Raw genomic sequence first — 15987 nt, forward strand, 5'->3', positions numbered from 1 at the left:
CGGCTTGATGACAAGGCTGGTGACGTGGTGAATCCTGACTGGCCAGGCTGGGATGTCGTGGATCCTGATTGGGTCAAGTCCGTCATCTCCGCCTCGCGCCCGCCCTTGGCTGGAGCTACACCTCCTTAAAAGCTCCTCCTGCCATCATGGCGGCGCGCGACCGTCCTTCTATGTTTGGATGTCTGGCAGCATGCTGCCACGCCACTGCTCAGGCATTATCTTCTTCTGTGGGCTTGGCCCTTGCTGCTTAGGCAGCACCTGGTTTGCAGGCCGTGTCCCTGCCTTGCTGCTCCGGCAGTAGCTCCTTCTACAGGCCGTGTTCCTGTCCCAGGTGAGCTCCTCGAGTCTCCACTGGACTCACCTGGTTATTGAAAGCACACGTGCGTGGGCACCTCTGTGCTACCCTCGTGCCATATTCTCGTGACTTCCACTGGCACACGTGCGTGGGCACCTCTGTGCTTCCCCGTGCAACAGGTACACCGAGCCGTGTGATCCCTGCCATACAACCCACACGGGTTAGGGCAGACCGGTGTACATAGATCGTCTGTGACATTCCAGACGATCGCTAGCAGCAACCCGCTCACTCTTCACCCACCATAGCAGCGGTCCCTTACACCGCACAGTGGACCTTGACCGGCGGAAGCTGTCCATTCCCCATCTTGGCACACTTCCCCGGGTCCCCCTCGTAACAGAGCAATGTCCAAAAAATGAAGCAGGACATTCAGCAACAACCGGCGACCTCACAGCAGGGGCCAGGTCGTTGCTGGATGTCACACACAGCGACAGTGACGAGACGACGCTGCTACGTCACAGAAAATGGTGACTTAGCAGCGACGTCGTTGTCGTCGTCGCTATGTGTGACACCACCTTAACAGTCTGACTCTTATGAAATTTAACAAATCCTGAATAATCCCAGAATTCTCATTTCCACCGGATGACAGAAGAAGGATCTAAAGTCAATTTCAATGTTCCTTTTATTGCAGTATATTCCCTTGCACAGCCTCTCACCCAAACAAATGTAGATAGTCCTTGTTTTCTTCTACTTTTGTGTCTTCCTCAAATATCATATCAGCATGATCATGATTTCACCCTCGCTATAAATCTTCCAAGGTTGTAGACTGTGTATGATGGCAGAATAGATAAGGCTACCTCAATTAGGCTACTTTCATACTGTGTTTTGCATTACGTTTAGTGGTCCCGGCGGGGCATCCATCCGAACCGCCACTCCCCCACCCCGCAGGAGTATTTCAGACGCATGCGCCGACAGGGCCATTGACTGTAATGGAGCAGACTACGTTAGCGTGTGCTCTGTTTTGTAATACTTTCGGGCATATACATTTTCTGCAAGCAGACTCAGATACACTGAGGCAGAGGCAGACACCCAGAGACAGACAGACAGAAAGAGACAGACAGAGACAGACAGACAGAGACAGAACGAACGAGACAGACATAGACTGGGAGAGAGACAGAGAGACAGTTACTATCCTGGGCAATGCCGGGTACTACAGCTAGTATATATATATATATATATATATATATATATATATATATATATAAAACTCAGTGTTTTAATAATTGATCTCAAACTGGGATCAGACTGTGTTCTCTACGTCTATTGCTGGCCGTAATATGATTCCTCCTCCCTTTTTTGGATAGGCCGCGCACTGTCTGTCTCTCCTTTGCCTGTTTAAGAGTCAAGAATTATGAGTATTTTAAAAATGTATCCCAAACTGGGATCAGAGTGTGTTCTGTACATCTGTTACTGGTTGTATTGCTATGCCTCCTGGTTGACTAAGTCAGCCAAATGGCTGGGTCCATAGTCATTTTCTTTGGGTGACCTCACTACCTTTTTCCCTGTGCTATGGGCTGGTCAATCCAGGACGCAGGCGCAGATGCCTCCCACCTTGATACTGTCTTTGTAAGTTTAACACTATCAAGAACCACTTCCATTTCTTCGTCCCAGCATAGCGTCCAGCTGTCTCTATTCCAGGATTTTGAGGACAAGTGTTAATACGCTGCTGTGCCACCCCCGTGCCAACAGCCGGCGCTGCTCGCATCCGGGCCTTCAGGGGTGGTGGCTCGAGGGTCTCCAGACCCGGGGGTCTCGCGGACATGCCGAATAAATGGGGGGGCGTAGATGTACGGGCTAGGCCGTAGTAAGTTCGTGACGCCACCCACGGAGTGTGGTGAGGTGGGACACCACCATTGCTGTTACAGGGCACCCGGGGGAGATGTTGTGCAACAAGTTGTTAACCCCTCCGTGGGTAGGGATGGTTGCCTCGGGACCCGGTGGCTCGGTGCAGGGGATGGCGACCACAGGGGGTGCTGATGTACTCACGGTTAGTAAAACACACAAGTCTCTGGTAAACCAAGGTGATGGTGGCCGGTGCCACAGCCATTTGCGTTCTGGTCCCCCACCTGGCTGCTGGTCTCTATCCTTTTCCTGAACTGCTTTGTGTAAGGCGGACTTTCCTAGTGTGAAACTCAGGAGTCTGCTCCCGGCTCGATGTTGCCTAAGGAGCCATGCCCGCAGACGCTGGTCCGTGGGATCTATGGGCCCTGGCGGTGACCTCTTATCCCTAATCGGTGGGCTGTTGTCTTCTATGAGGGACTTTAGGTGGGACAGGACCTCTAGTGCTGGCCTCAATCGGTTAATTAACCAGAGCTCCAGTTGGTTCTGGTCCTGGCTTCAGGGTCCGAGTACCCCCCTTTGTGCTACGGTTTCCGGGTCGGTTCCCCGTGTCGGTACCGGCGGGCTACAATCCTTTCTCGGTCCACCTCGGTTCCACCGAGCCGTCTTCCCATCTCCTGCTGACGGAGACCACCATCTGCCTCCTAGCCAGTGACACCAGGTCTCCTACCCTGGTACCATTCAACCTGAACTCCCCTGCTGGAGCTAAACTTAGCTCCAGCCCACACTCCTCTCCAAACTGAACTTCAGACTGCACTGCACTTAACTGACTTGTTTTCCCGCCCCGGCCTGTCTAGACCCCTGGGTGGGCGTGTTCCAACTGTCTGGTCACGCCCACTGGTGTGTCTATCTTTCCCTAAGGGGGTGACTAGGTTATCTGGTTGGCTATATGTTTCCTAGTGAGGGAACGGTGTAATGCGGGGGCCTAACTGTGACTACGTGGTTTTGCCAGGGCATCACACTGCCACCCACCTACAGGCTGAAACAATAAACGGACACATTTCCAGACTGTTTTCCCTGCAAATTTGCCGTTTAGACTTGTGTATGCTGATGATTTCCGCAATGTGATTGTGGCAGCCGTCCCTTGCTATCTGATCCCCAGCCCTCACTATTTCACCAGGTGTAGCATCCCCCTTTTCACAACCTTGTGTCTCATAACATTACCTGTGTCTCATAGTCAATTTGGACAAATCTTGCACTGACTGCAGATCCTTACCAGTTTACCTATTAATACCATTGTTAGCTGCTACCTTAATTTAATATGCGCCAGCAGTGCAATAGGGGTCAGGGAAGTGGGCATACTCCTGATGGCGGACGCACAGGACAAGATAGTCTGGCAGGTGAAACTGTGACTGCTGCATGAGCACAACTAAAACGTATACCACATATGCCACACTCTGGCCAGTGGGCCAAATGTGGACTGTAGGCTTATTTTATTTGGTTTGCTAGCCTATTCCGTATGTAGAACTATTTACATCACAATATTCTGTTTGGAGGGCTATGTGGGGCTCATTATTCTATATGAAGGGCTATGTGGGGCCCGCTATTCTGGTTGGAGGCCTATTTGAGGGCCCTTTATTCTGTATGGAGGGCTATATAGGGCCCGTAACTAGTTTAGACCACAACTTTGTCCAATTTTACGTTTTTGTCCCTCTGTGTATTTGAGTTTAATATCCCTGCCCTATACTATGTCATCAACTGTAGTCATAGGTGATGAGGAAATGTGCAGAGTGATGGGCCAGCTGTTAAGGCTATATTCAGATGTTGCATTTCTGTAACGTTGTTTATAAGTAAGATGCAAGTTAAAAGCGGACTTTATACTCCTGGCAAAAGCGATGACATTTCACAAAGCTAAGGAACACAATTGTTTATTTTGCCAGTCTGAAATAAGAAACTGCTGCGTTTTTGCAAGAATGCTAAGGATATGTGCACACAGTGCATTTTTATATAGTTTTTTTATTCGTTTTTTAGTGCATTTTTGTCATAAAACTGCAAGCAAATCCTTATGACAGCAAAGTCAATAAGAATTTTAAAGTTTTGTGCATAGTTTGCTTTTTTCCCCTTGCAGATTTGGTGCAGAAATTAATTTGCAACAAGTCTATTCTTTCAGTATTTTTACCTGCGTTTTTCACCATTCACAACAATAAAATCACAGCTAAAGATTAGAGATGAGCGAACCGGTCCCGGTTCGGCTCGAGGCCGGTTCGCCGAACGGGGGTCCCGTTCGAGTTCGGTTCGTCGAACGTTCGACGAACCAAACTCGAACGTATAGGCTATAATGGGAGGCAATCACAAACACATAAAAATGCATTATAAATGTACACAAACAGTTAATAAACATTGCCATAACACTTACCGGTCCTCGCGATCCCTTCTGCACTCTGTCTCCTGCCGCTATTCCATCCGATGATCGCTGAATCCTCCCGGTGACCTGCACTGCCAGCAGAGATGCAGGACCTATCGTGACGTCAAAATAGCCATGTGACCAGTCACGTGGCTATTATCTCATTGGCTACAGACTGGTCACATGACTATGACACGTCATGTAGGACCTGCGAGTGCATCTCTCGACATGCTCTAGCACACGGTCGACTCCCCGTTCCGTTAGGGACCGGCTGACACAGCCGGTCATTAACGGAGATCACCGTTGCCATAGCAACGCAGTTAGCGGTGACGTCACCGCTAACCGCGGCTCCGAGAGCACCGTTGCTATGGTAACGCGTCTGTCAGCGTTACCGCTGTTACCGCTAGCAGCCAGCACTGATCACTCACGGAGTGAAGGCTTCACGCTGCTTCCCGATTGTAGTGATGATTGTAGTGAGGATGAGGTTCCCCAGCCGCAAGTGATGAGCTGGTGAATCTCATCCTTCCTCACTACAATCGTCACTACTACTACACTAGAAAGAAAGAAGACAGAAGAGCAGGATCGTGGAGGGCTGACAGGGGGTAATAAAAATGGAGTCTCTAATGTGTCTGTGTATTTATTTTTATTAAAGTATTTTTTCTCTGTGTGGTGTCTTTTTTTTAACCCTTTATTGGAGATTCTTAATGGCCGGGTCAAACGTGCCTGACATTAAGAATCTCTGGCTTAATACTGGCTGGTAAAACAAAGCCAGTATTAACTCATGATTACCCAACAAGCCACCCGGCTCCAGGGCTGTTGGAAGAGTTGGATACAGCGCCAGATGATGGCGCTTCTATGAGAGCGCCATTTTCTGGGACGGCTGCGGACTGAAATCCGCAGTAGAGGCGCCCACAAACCTCGGGCTAACCTGTGCTGCGGATTCCAATCCCCAGCTGCCTAGTTGTACCCGGCTGGACACAAAAATGGGGCGAAGCCCACGTCATTTGTTTTTTAATTATTTCATGAAATAAGTGAAATAATTAAAAAAAAACGGGCTTCCCTATATTTTTGGTTCCCAGCCGGGTACAAATAGGCAACTGGGGGTTGGAGGCAGCCCGTGGCTGCCAGCTGTACCTGGCTAGCATACAAAAATATGGCGAAGCCCACGGCATTTTTTTGGTGGGCAAAAAAATTCTGCATACAGTCCTGGATGGAGTATGCTGAGCCTTGTAGTTCTGCAGCTGCTGTCTGCTCTTCTCCATACAGACAGACAGCAGCTGCAGAACTACAAGGCTCAGCATACTCCATCCAGGACTGTATGCAAAAGTTTTTTGCCCCCTGAAAAAATTATGTGGGCTTCGCCATATTTTTGTATGCTAGCCAGGTACAGCAGGCAGGTACGGCTGCCCCCAACCCCCAGTTGCCTATTTGTACCCGGCTGGGAACCAAAAATAAAGGGAAGCCCTTTTTTTATTATTTCATGAATTTCATGAAATAATTAGAAAACAAATGACGTAGGCTTCGCCCCATTTTTGTGTCCAGCCAGGTACAACTAGGCAGCTGGGGATTGGAATCCGCACCACAGGTTAGCCTGAGCTTTCTGGGCCCCACTGCTGCGAATTGCAGTCTGCAGCCGCCTCAGAAAATGGCATTTTCATAGAAGCGCCATCTTCTGGCGCTGTATCCAACTCTTCCAGCACCTGCCTGCTATACCTGGCTAGCATACAAAAATATGGCGAAGCTCACGTCCTTTTTTTGTAGTTTTTTGGCAAAAAAAATAAAAATGCTTCCCTGGATTTTCCATTGCCAGTGAAGGTAACACCAAGCAGTGGGGGTTAGCAGCCAGTAGCTGCTTGGATTACCCTTAGCTAGCAATACAAAAAATGCAGCGGGAGCCCATATATATTTTTTTTAATTATTTATTTAAATAACTAAAAATAAAATGGGCTTCCCTGTATTTTGATTGCTGGACATCACAGTGCTGTAAAAATAAATCTTTAAAAAAATGACGTAGCGCTCCGCGGTATTTTTGATTCTCAGCGCAGATAAAGCAGACAGCTATGGGTTGCCACCCCCATCTGCCTGCCGTTACCTTGGTTGGCAATCAAAATACAGGGAAGCCCATTAATTTTTTCTATTTAAAAAATAGTTAAAAAAAAAAAAATGACGTTTGGTCCCCCCATTTTTGATAGCCAGCTAGGGTAAAGCAGACGGCTGTTGCCTGAAAACCACAGCTGGCAGCTTTACCGTGGTTGGGGATCCAATGTGGAGGTCCCCTCAGGCTCTTTTTTATAATTATTTTATAAATATTAATAATACACAATAAAAGTAGGGTCCCCCCCCAAATTGGATCACCAGCCAAGGTAAAGCGGACAGCTGTGGTCTGGTATTCTCAGGGTGGGAAGGTCCATAGTTATTGGGCCTTCACAGCCTAAAAATAGCAGGCCGCAGGCACCCCAGGCGTGGCGCATCCACTAGATGCGCCAATCCTGGCGCTTCACCCCAGCTCATCCCGTGCCCTGGTGCAGTGGCAAACGGGGTAATAAATCGGGTTGATACTAGCTGTAAAGTCACCTGAGATCAAGCCCAGCAGTTTGTGATGTCATGGCGTCTATTAGATACCCAACATCATAAACTGTCAGTACTAACAAAAAAAAAAATCGACAAAAGAAATTTATTTGAAAAAACAGTCCCCAAAACATTTCCTCTTTCACCAATTTATTGTAAGAAAAAAAATAAAGGGGTCCCACGACGACTCTGGACCGTCTAGAATATGGGGGGGAGACACTCAGGGAACGTATCCCCCATTTTCTAGGAGTGCGGACCCTTCATGTGAGGAGTGTGGGTGCAATGAATCTGCACTCACTCTCCCCGGGTCCACAGCAGCAGAGTCCATGTCGTAATGGTTGCTACCAAAGCTGCAATGCCCTGCTGATGAGGTAAGGGCATGCCTAATCAGGAGAACTACTGTAGAGGAAGCTCTGCTCACTGGTATATAGGTGCTCAGAGGTAATAATAGATAAAATTAGTGAGTAACCTCGGCACTCTATATCTCCCAGACTAAGTCAGTAAGTCACAATGGATAGTAATGCAAAATCACTCTTTATTGGTCCGTATTAAGAAAATTTTTTTTTCATAAGCATATATGTTAGTTACAAATGACGTTTCGGCCTGAGCCTTCGTCAGATTGGACTTATCTGCATGTAATCATGAAAAATAACAATAATCAGTATCACATAAGAGTGAGAGAACAATAACATAAACTCGAACAATGTAGAGGTACAATTGGGATGCAGCAAAAAAATTGCAACACAGCAAGAAATGAAACACATGATACAAATGTCATAATACAGTACAAGGACAATATAGTAATGACAAATATGGGGTCAGAGTAGGCTTAGACAGCTCTGGTACGAAAGAGATGTCAATCATAAAGTAACATGTGCAGTAGGTGTAGAGCTACAGTATGCATGGCAGAGCTAATGGGTAGACCGACCATAGAAAAAGAAAGGAGAAAAAGTGGAGAAAAATTGGAGAAAAAATGGAGAAAAAGTAGAGAAAAAGTGGAGAAAAAGTGGAGAAAAAGTGGAGAAAAAAATGGAGAAAAAGTGGAGAAAAAGTGGAGAAAAAGTGGAGGAAAAAGTGGAGAAAAAGTGGAGAAAAAGTGGAGAACAAATGGAGAAAAAGTGGAGAAAAAAATGGAGAAAAAGTGGAGAAAAAGTGGAGAAAAAGTGGAGAAAAAAATGGAGAAACAGTGGAGAAAAAGTGGAGAATAAATGGAGAAAAAGTGGAGAAAAAGTGGAGAAAAAAAATGGAGAAACAGTGGAGAAAAAGTGGAGAATAAATGGAGAAAAAGTGGAGAAAAAAATGGAGAAAAAGTGGAGAAAAAGTGGAGAAAAAGTGGAGAAAAAGTGGAGAAAAAGTGGAGAAAAAGTGGAGAAAAAAAATGGACAAAAAGTGGAGAAAAAGTGGAGAAAAAAATGTAGAAAAAGTGGAGAAAAAGTGGAGAAAAAAAATGGACAAAAAGTGGAGAAAAAGTGGAGAAAAAGTGGAGAAAAAAATGGAGAAAAAGTGGAGAAAAAGTGGAGAAAAAAATGTAGAAAAAGTGGAGAAAAAGTGGAGAAAAAAAATGGACAAAAAGTGGAGAAAAAGTGGAGAAAAAGTGGAGAAAAAGTGGAGAAAAAGTGGAGAAAAAAATGGAGAAAAAGTGGAGAAAAAGTGGAGAAAAAAATGTAGAAAAAGTGGAGAAAAAATGGAGAAAAAATGGAGAAAAAGTGGAGAAAAAGTGGAGAAAAAGTGGAGAAAAAGTGGAGAAAAAGTGGAGAAAAAAATGGAGAAAAAGTGGAGAAAAAGTGGAGAAAAAAATGTAGAAAAAGTGGAGAAAAAATGGAGAAAAAATGGAGAAAAAGTGGAGAAAAAGTGGAGCACCCTTTGGTGCCTTTCATGTGGCACTAAGGGGTGCTTAGCTTTGTATTTAGCCAAAAAAATGAAAAAAAAAATGACGTAGCGTTCCCCCTAGTTTTGTAGCCAGCTAGGGTAAAGCAGACGGCTGCAGCCTGCAGACCACAGCTGGCAACCTCACCTTGGCTGGTAATCCAAAACTGAGGGCACCCCACGCTGTTATTTTAAATTAAATAAATAATTAAAAAAAAAAACACGTAGGGGTCCCCCAAAATTGGATTACCAGCCAAGGTAAAGCAGACAGCTGGGGCCTGATATTCTCAGACTAGGGAGGTCCATGGTTATTGGACTCTCCCCAGCCTAAAAATAGCAGGCCGCAGCCGCCCCAGAAGTGGCACATCCATTAGATGCGCCAATCCTGGTGCTTCGCCCCAGCTCATCCCGCGCCCTGGTGCGGTGGCAAACGGGGTAATATATGGGGTTAATACCAGATGTGTAATGTCACCTGGCATCAAGCCCTGGGGTTGGTGAGGTCAGGCGTCTATCAGATACCCGACATCACCAACCCAGTCAGTAATAAAAAAAAAATAGACGACAAACACATTTTTATTTGAAAAAACACTCCCCAAAACATTCCCTCTTTAACCAGTTTATTAGAATGAAAAACAAATCCAGGTCTGGTGTAATCCAAGGGATTGCCATGACGATCCACACTGTCCCAGTCAATGAAGAGCAGGATGTTCCCCATTGGCTGGGAGAGCAGTGCAGTGACCTGAGCTAACATCAATGGGTCAGCCCAGGTCACTGCAGGGGATGACAAGTGCTGCTGTCAGCGAGGTACATTACCTGCGCTGATCTCCAGCACACTGACAGCCCCTGTCACTGAGTTCAATGACCGGTGCCTTCACAGCCAAATATCGCGAGAGGACCGTGACGTCACTGCTAGTCAGTCTCGGGTCGGAAGCGAGAGGTGATGTGACAAGCGGCGGCCATGGAGGACAGTGACAGCGCTGAGGTCGGGATGGCGGGACTTCATCACCGCAGGTAAGCCGAGCGGGACCATGTGTGTGTGTGTGTGTGTGTGTGTGTGTGTGTGTATGTGTACATGCCGCGGGCAGGAGGGGGTGGAGCGAGCTGAGCGGGGAAGTGTGGGCTTCCTGCACGTAACTAAGATAAACATCGGGTTACTAACCAAAGCGCTTTGCTTGGATACCCGATGTTTATCTTGGTTACCAGCTTGTGGCAGGCTGCCAGCGATGGCTCCTGCACACTGTAGCTGTAAAAAGCCCTGCTTTTTGCTGCTAGAACCGTTCTCGAACGTATCTAGAACTATCGAGCTTTTGCAAAAAGCTCGAGTTCTAGTTCGATCTCGAACAGCCCCCAAAATCACTCGAGCTTAGAACTGGAGAACCTCGAACCACGAACCGCGCTCAACTCTACTAAAGAAGTATAAAAAAACCCCCACATAAAAAACGTGGCAAAATGCAAGTGTTTGCACTGCACTTTATCTGCCAAGAGATGAAGACATTTCTGCAACTAAATACTCAATGTGAGCACATACACAGTGGGACTATAGCCAAAGGGGTGGAGCAGGCAGTTTTTCAGTTTTAAATTTGCCATATGTACATGTCATTATACAGGTAAGAATGTTTCCTAACATTAAGTCCAATAAAATGTATTTTATTGGCGTTTTTGTATGTTTTCTTGTCAGTATGTTAAAGGGGCGTAATACTCTGACAACATTGTTTTCAGCAGTGAACTGCGAATCAGAGACGTGTCCAGGAACTAACCCCATACTGTTTTCATTCCATTTTAGTGGTGTTTGCATCCATTTCAGTGATTTTCAGGTCCCCCTCTAACCTCCCAGGGAGTCTTCTAGAAAAATGCTCGAGTTTCCCACTGACATCTATTATGCTCATTACTCGAGACAAGTGTCGCGGGCGGGGAGGAGGGTGTCAGCACACTACGCTCACCCCTTCTGCTCGGGTCCGGCGGCTGCTGCTCAGTGGTGGCTCGAGCGGTGGGCCGGATCCCGGGGGCTTCTCGAGCGGCACTCCTCGCCCGTGAGTGAAAGGGGTTTGTTGGGTGTGGGAAATGTTTATTGTCCGTGACGCCACCCACGGTTGTGGTGATTTCACCACCGCTGCTCAGTACAGGGGTCCCGGGGATGGTGATGCGGAGCAGCCAGGTGTTGTGTTGCCCCTCCGTGGGTAGGGGTTGGTGATCCCAGGGCCCGGTGATGGTTTGGGAGGTGCAGGGCCTGGTGGGCGCAGGGACGCGGGGGCAGCGCTGTGCCTTGCGGCACTGTGGTACTCACTCAGCCTGAGACGTTGACACAGTATTTACGGTAAACCAAACGGCTGGTAAGACGGTCCCACGGATGGCTGCACTTGCTCTCCCGGTAGGTGACGGTGATGTCCCTCTTCCTTGCACCTTTGTGTACTTGTTGGTTGCGATGGGTCCCCACCGGTAACCCGCTCCCCGGCTTCAAGCTGGACCGGGGGAGCTCTACTCTTTGCCCGCAGGCGCTGGCCCTAAGAAACTGGTGCCTTGGCGGTGGCGGTGTCTCTCTTACACTGGCTGGGCTGTTGCCTTCAATCGGGACTTGGTTATTGGGGGATCTACGTCCCCTTCACTGACGGATTCGGCAAATTATGGCGACTCCAAGCCTTGCCGGGGTCCGAGAGGCCCCTGCCCTGGTGCTGACTGTCCTTCGGAACACTGCTCCAGACCGCCGGGCACACAGCCTACGGGGTCCTTCCAGGAACTTCCAAACAGTCCCCCTCCAGACAGTCACCGCCGTTGCTGACCTTGCTGACCTGTCCTGCACACAGCTGGACTACCTCAGGCTTTCTCTCCGTCACACTCTTGCTCTCTTCTTTTACCACTTCACTTCACTTCTACTTTCACTTCCTTAGCTCATCTTAGCTGTTTACTCCTTCACTCCCCTAACTGTTCTTTACTCGAGCCCTGCCTGGGCTAATCTTGCTGTTTACTGAAGCTCGTCCCTGAGCTCACTGCCTGGTTTCTCCCGCCTCCAGAGCTGTGAACTCCTCGATGGGCGGAGCCAACCGCCTGGCCCACCCCCTGGTGTGAATCATCAGCCTCTGGAGGAAGGCAACAAGGATTTTTGGTTAGCTTAGATGTTCCTACCTGGGATGTAAGGTGTGATGGTGTGTGACCTGTGTCCCCTGGCTTGCCCAGGGCGACACATTCCCCCTTAGCAAAATGCAGACCGTCCGCGGCCTGCCGTCCAACACCGGTTTTATTTTTCTGGAAAAGATAACATAGTAAAATAATAACATATGTACATTTTTAATAAATCTTCCCTTAACGGGAGGCACATTTCTTTAACGTTGCAAACGGTTTACGGTTACGGTTTCCGCTCTCTCCCACCCAAGCAACCTGGCCCTGATGCTGCCCCTAAAGCCCAGGCAGCACCCCTTGACCCACAGTCCAGCACAAGTTACCCGAGCGGGATCTGTCCTTCCCTCCAGAGGGTAGCCACCGGTTCCTTTGGTGGCTGGGCCCTAGCCTGCTTTGCTCAGGGCCCTCCCTCCAACCTGCCTCTCCGGAGGCGGCATTGCGGAAAACGGTAACGGCAAACAACTTATTTACAAGCCACTTAACGTTTGTGGTTGCCCTGCAAGTTCACGGGCTTGTCCATGGATAGTCCTCCATGCAAAACTTTAAACGGTCCCCACGGGGACAACGGTGCCGGCTCCAGCTGGTTGCAAATCACGGTAAATCAGGTGAGGTACTCGGTATCATTTTCTTATCATTCTTTCAACTTTTAAACAAACACAAAGGTGGTCCCAACAGGGACTGGGCAACGGTGCTCCGCCGCCCTACTCCAGGCCTTCAGCTTCATCCGAGGGAGGGGGTGCAGGACTCACTCTGCTCTCCTGGCTGCCCCGCAGCTTCACATCCAGGGCAAACCACCCCCTCTCTCCGCAGTGTCGGGTGTACCGAACAAGGTCTCCCGGCATTAGGTTGCGGCCGGGATGCTCCTCAGGCAGGTGGGCATTCACATCCCGCCGGGCTACAAACACTTCGGCCTCCAGGCCCGGCTCGTAGATGAACCCGTAGCCCCGGCGGACATCAAACCGCCTCACCTGCCCCTCGTACAACGGGCCCCGGACACGGAACGTGGCCTGGCGGAGATTTTCTTTTTCTCGGATAGCTCGGGCCACCAGCTCGGCCTTCTTCCGCTCCCTCTCAGCGATCTCCAGGCCCAGCGGTACCGGCTCCCTATCCCAATACGGCGCTGCCGCCAGCGCCGGCGCACGGGTCGGGCCCCGCGGGACATCCTGGACGTTGCCCACTGTCAGGAATCTGGGCGGCATGTCCCGCGGTGTCTTGGCCTTGGGCGCTGCCTTGCAGCAACAACCCGGCGCCACCTCAGCCGAGGTGTGGGGGATGGGCATAGGGGCTTTCCGCTGCTGGGCCTTCGGCTCGGAGCGGGTCTTGGCTCCGGCTCGGGGAACTTCTCAGGGGATGCCTCCGGTTCAACCTTCGGGATCTTCCACGGTAACACCTCCGGTGTGCCGCGGGCTCCGGCTACAGGTCGGCCCGCCTGGGCGGGGACGCTGGGTACTGCTACCGGTTGCGGTGGTAGCAGGCCTAGTGGCGGGGTCACGGCCTCCGGGACGGGTGGCGAGGGAGGCAGCAGAGGGAGAGGGCTTGGACCGGGCCCAACAGCCGCGATGACCGGCCCTTCAAGGGCATCGGGACGTGGGTCACTCACCCTCCCTTTCTCCGCCTCCTCCTCGCGTCTCCACATGGTGGCTATAACGTCCGCCATGTCGGCCTCCCACTCCTCCATGAGGAGCTGCATCCTGACCTGCAGCCTTTGGTAGAGCTGCGCGGTTCGGATCTCCACCCACGCCGCGGTTCCAGGCGCGGGGGCTACGGTGTCGTGGGACGGCATCCACATGATGGCTTCTTCTTTACTTCCAGGAACGGTATCTTTGCAGAGTCCTGGCGTCCCTGCTTATATAGCTGCAGCTACATGCGTCCAGCCGCCATCGCGTCCCCCTTAGCTCTTTCCGGCCCCTCCTCTCTCGGGGCGGGGTTTTTGGCCTTCGCGCCTCTACTACTCGAGAAGATGCTCGAGCGGGAACTTTTCGCGCCAAAGATGGCGGCTTCTGAAATTTTCCTGCCGGATACCTCCGGCGGTAACAAGGCGCACCTCTACCAGACGGAAGAGCGGTAAGATCCTGTTTGTGACGCCAAGTTGTCGCGGGCGGGGAGGAGGGTGTCAGCACACTACGCTCACCCCTTCTGCTCGGGTCCAGCGGTTGCTGCTCAGTGGTGGCTCGAGCGGTGGGCCGGATCCCGGGGGCTTCTCGAGCGGCACTCCTCGCCCGTGAGTGAAAGGGGTTTGTTGGGTGTGGGAAATGTTTATTGTCCGTGACGCCACCCACGGTTGTGGTGATTTCACCACCGCTGCTCAGTACAGGGGTCCCGGGGATGGTGATGCGGAGCAGCCAGGTGTTGTGTTGCCCCTCCGTGGGTAGGGGTTGGTGATCCCGGGGCCCGGTGATTGTTTGGGAGGTGCAGGGCCTGGTGGGCGCAGGGACGCGGGGGCAGCGCTGTGCCTTGCGGCACTGTGGTACTCACTCAGCCTGAGACATTGACACAGTTTTTACGGTAAACCAAACGGCTGGTAAGACGGTCCCACGGACGGCTGCACTTGCTCTCCCGGTAGGTGACGGTGATGTCCCTCTTCCTTGCACCTTTGTGTACTTGTTGGTTGCGATGGGTCTCCACCGGTAACCCGCTCCCCGGCTTCAAGCTGGACCGGGGGAGCTCTACTCTTTGCCCGCAGGCGCTGGCCCTAAGAAACTTGTGCCTTGGCGGTGGCGGTGTCTCTCTTACACTGGCTGGGCTGTTGCCTTCAATCGGGACTTGGTTGTTGGGGATCTACGTCCCCTTCACTGACGGATTCGGCAAATTATGGCGACTCCAAGCCTTGCCGGGGTCCGAGAGGCCCCTGCCCTGGTGCTGACTGTCCTTCGGAACACTGCTCCAGACCGCCGGGCACACAGCCTACGGGGTCCTTCCAGGAACTTCCAAACAGTCCCCCTCCAGACAGTCACCGCCGTTGCTGACCTTGCTGACCTGTCCTGCACACAGCTGGACTACCTCAGGCTTTCTCTCCGTCACACTCTTGCTCTCTTCTTTTACCACTTCACTTCACTTCTACTTTCACTTCCTTAGCTCATCTTAGCTGTTTACTCCTTCACTCCCCTAACTGTTCTTTACTCGAGCCCTGCCTGGGCTAATCTTGCTGTTTACTCAAGCTCGTCCCTGAGCTCACTGCCTGGTTTCTCCCGCCTCCAGAGCTGTGAACTCCTCGGTGGGCGGAGCCAACTGCCTGGCCCACCCCCTGGTGTGAATCATCAGCCTCTGGAGGAAGGCAACAAGGATTTTTGGTTAGCTTAGATGTTCCTACCTGGGATGTAAGGTGTGATGGTGTGTGACCTGTGTCCCCTGGCTTGCCCAGGGCGACACACAAGTACTCAAGTATTTTGGTGCTCGTGTACCGCCCTGCATCCTCGGCTGCGGCCACCAAGCTGCTCGGATCCGAGCTCGCGTTCTACGGGTGGTGGCTCGAGCCTCTCACGGACCCGGGGGTCACGTCGCTCTGCAAGGGGGTTAGCGTTACACACGGGGGGTGCGGGTATCTGGTTTTTGGGATGATTGTTCATGATGCCACCCGCGGGTTGTGGTGTTGGTGGGCACTACCCCTGCAGTGAAGGTACGGGGACTCCCGGGAGCGGTGTAGTGGCGCAGCTAGGTGTTGACCCCTCCGTGGGTAGGGGATGTTGGTCCCGGGGCCCGGTCTGGCTGTGGGCAGGGGTGCAGGGCGCATTGTTGCGGTGCAGTGCCTGATGGCACTGTTGTACTCACAATTAAACCCATCAGAGTCACTGGTAAACCAAACGGAGGAATGAACGGGGCCCGCAGCCGGCTGCAGCTTCCTAGTCGGGTTGGCAATGTCGCCTTTCTCCTGCACATGTGTTTGTAGTGTGACCACTGTGTCTGG

This window comes from Anomaloglossus baeobatrachus, chromosome 1 (assembly GCF_048569485.1).
Source record: "Anomaloglossus baeobatrachus isolate aAnoBae1 chromosome 1, aAnoBae1.hap1, whole genome shotgun sequence".
NCBI lineage: Eukaryota > Metazoa > Chordata > Amphibia > Anura > Aromobatidae > Anomaloglossus > Anomaloglossus baeobatrachus.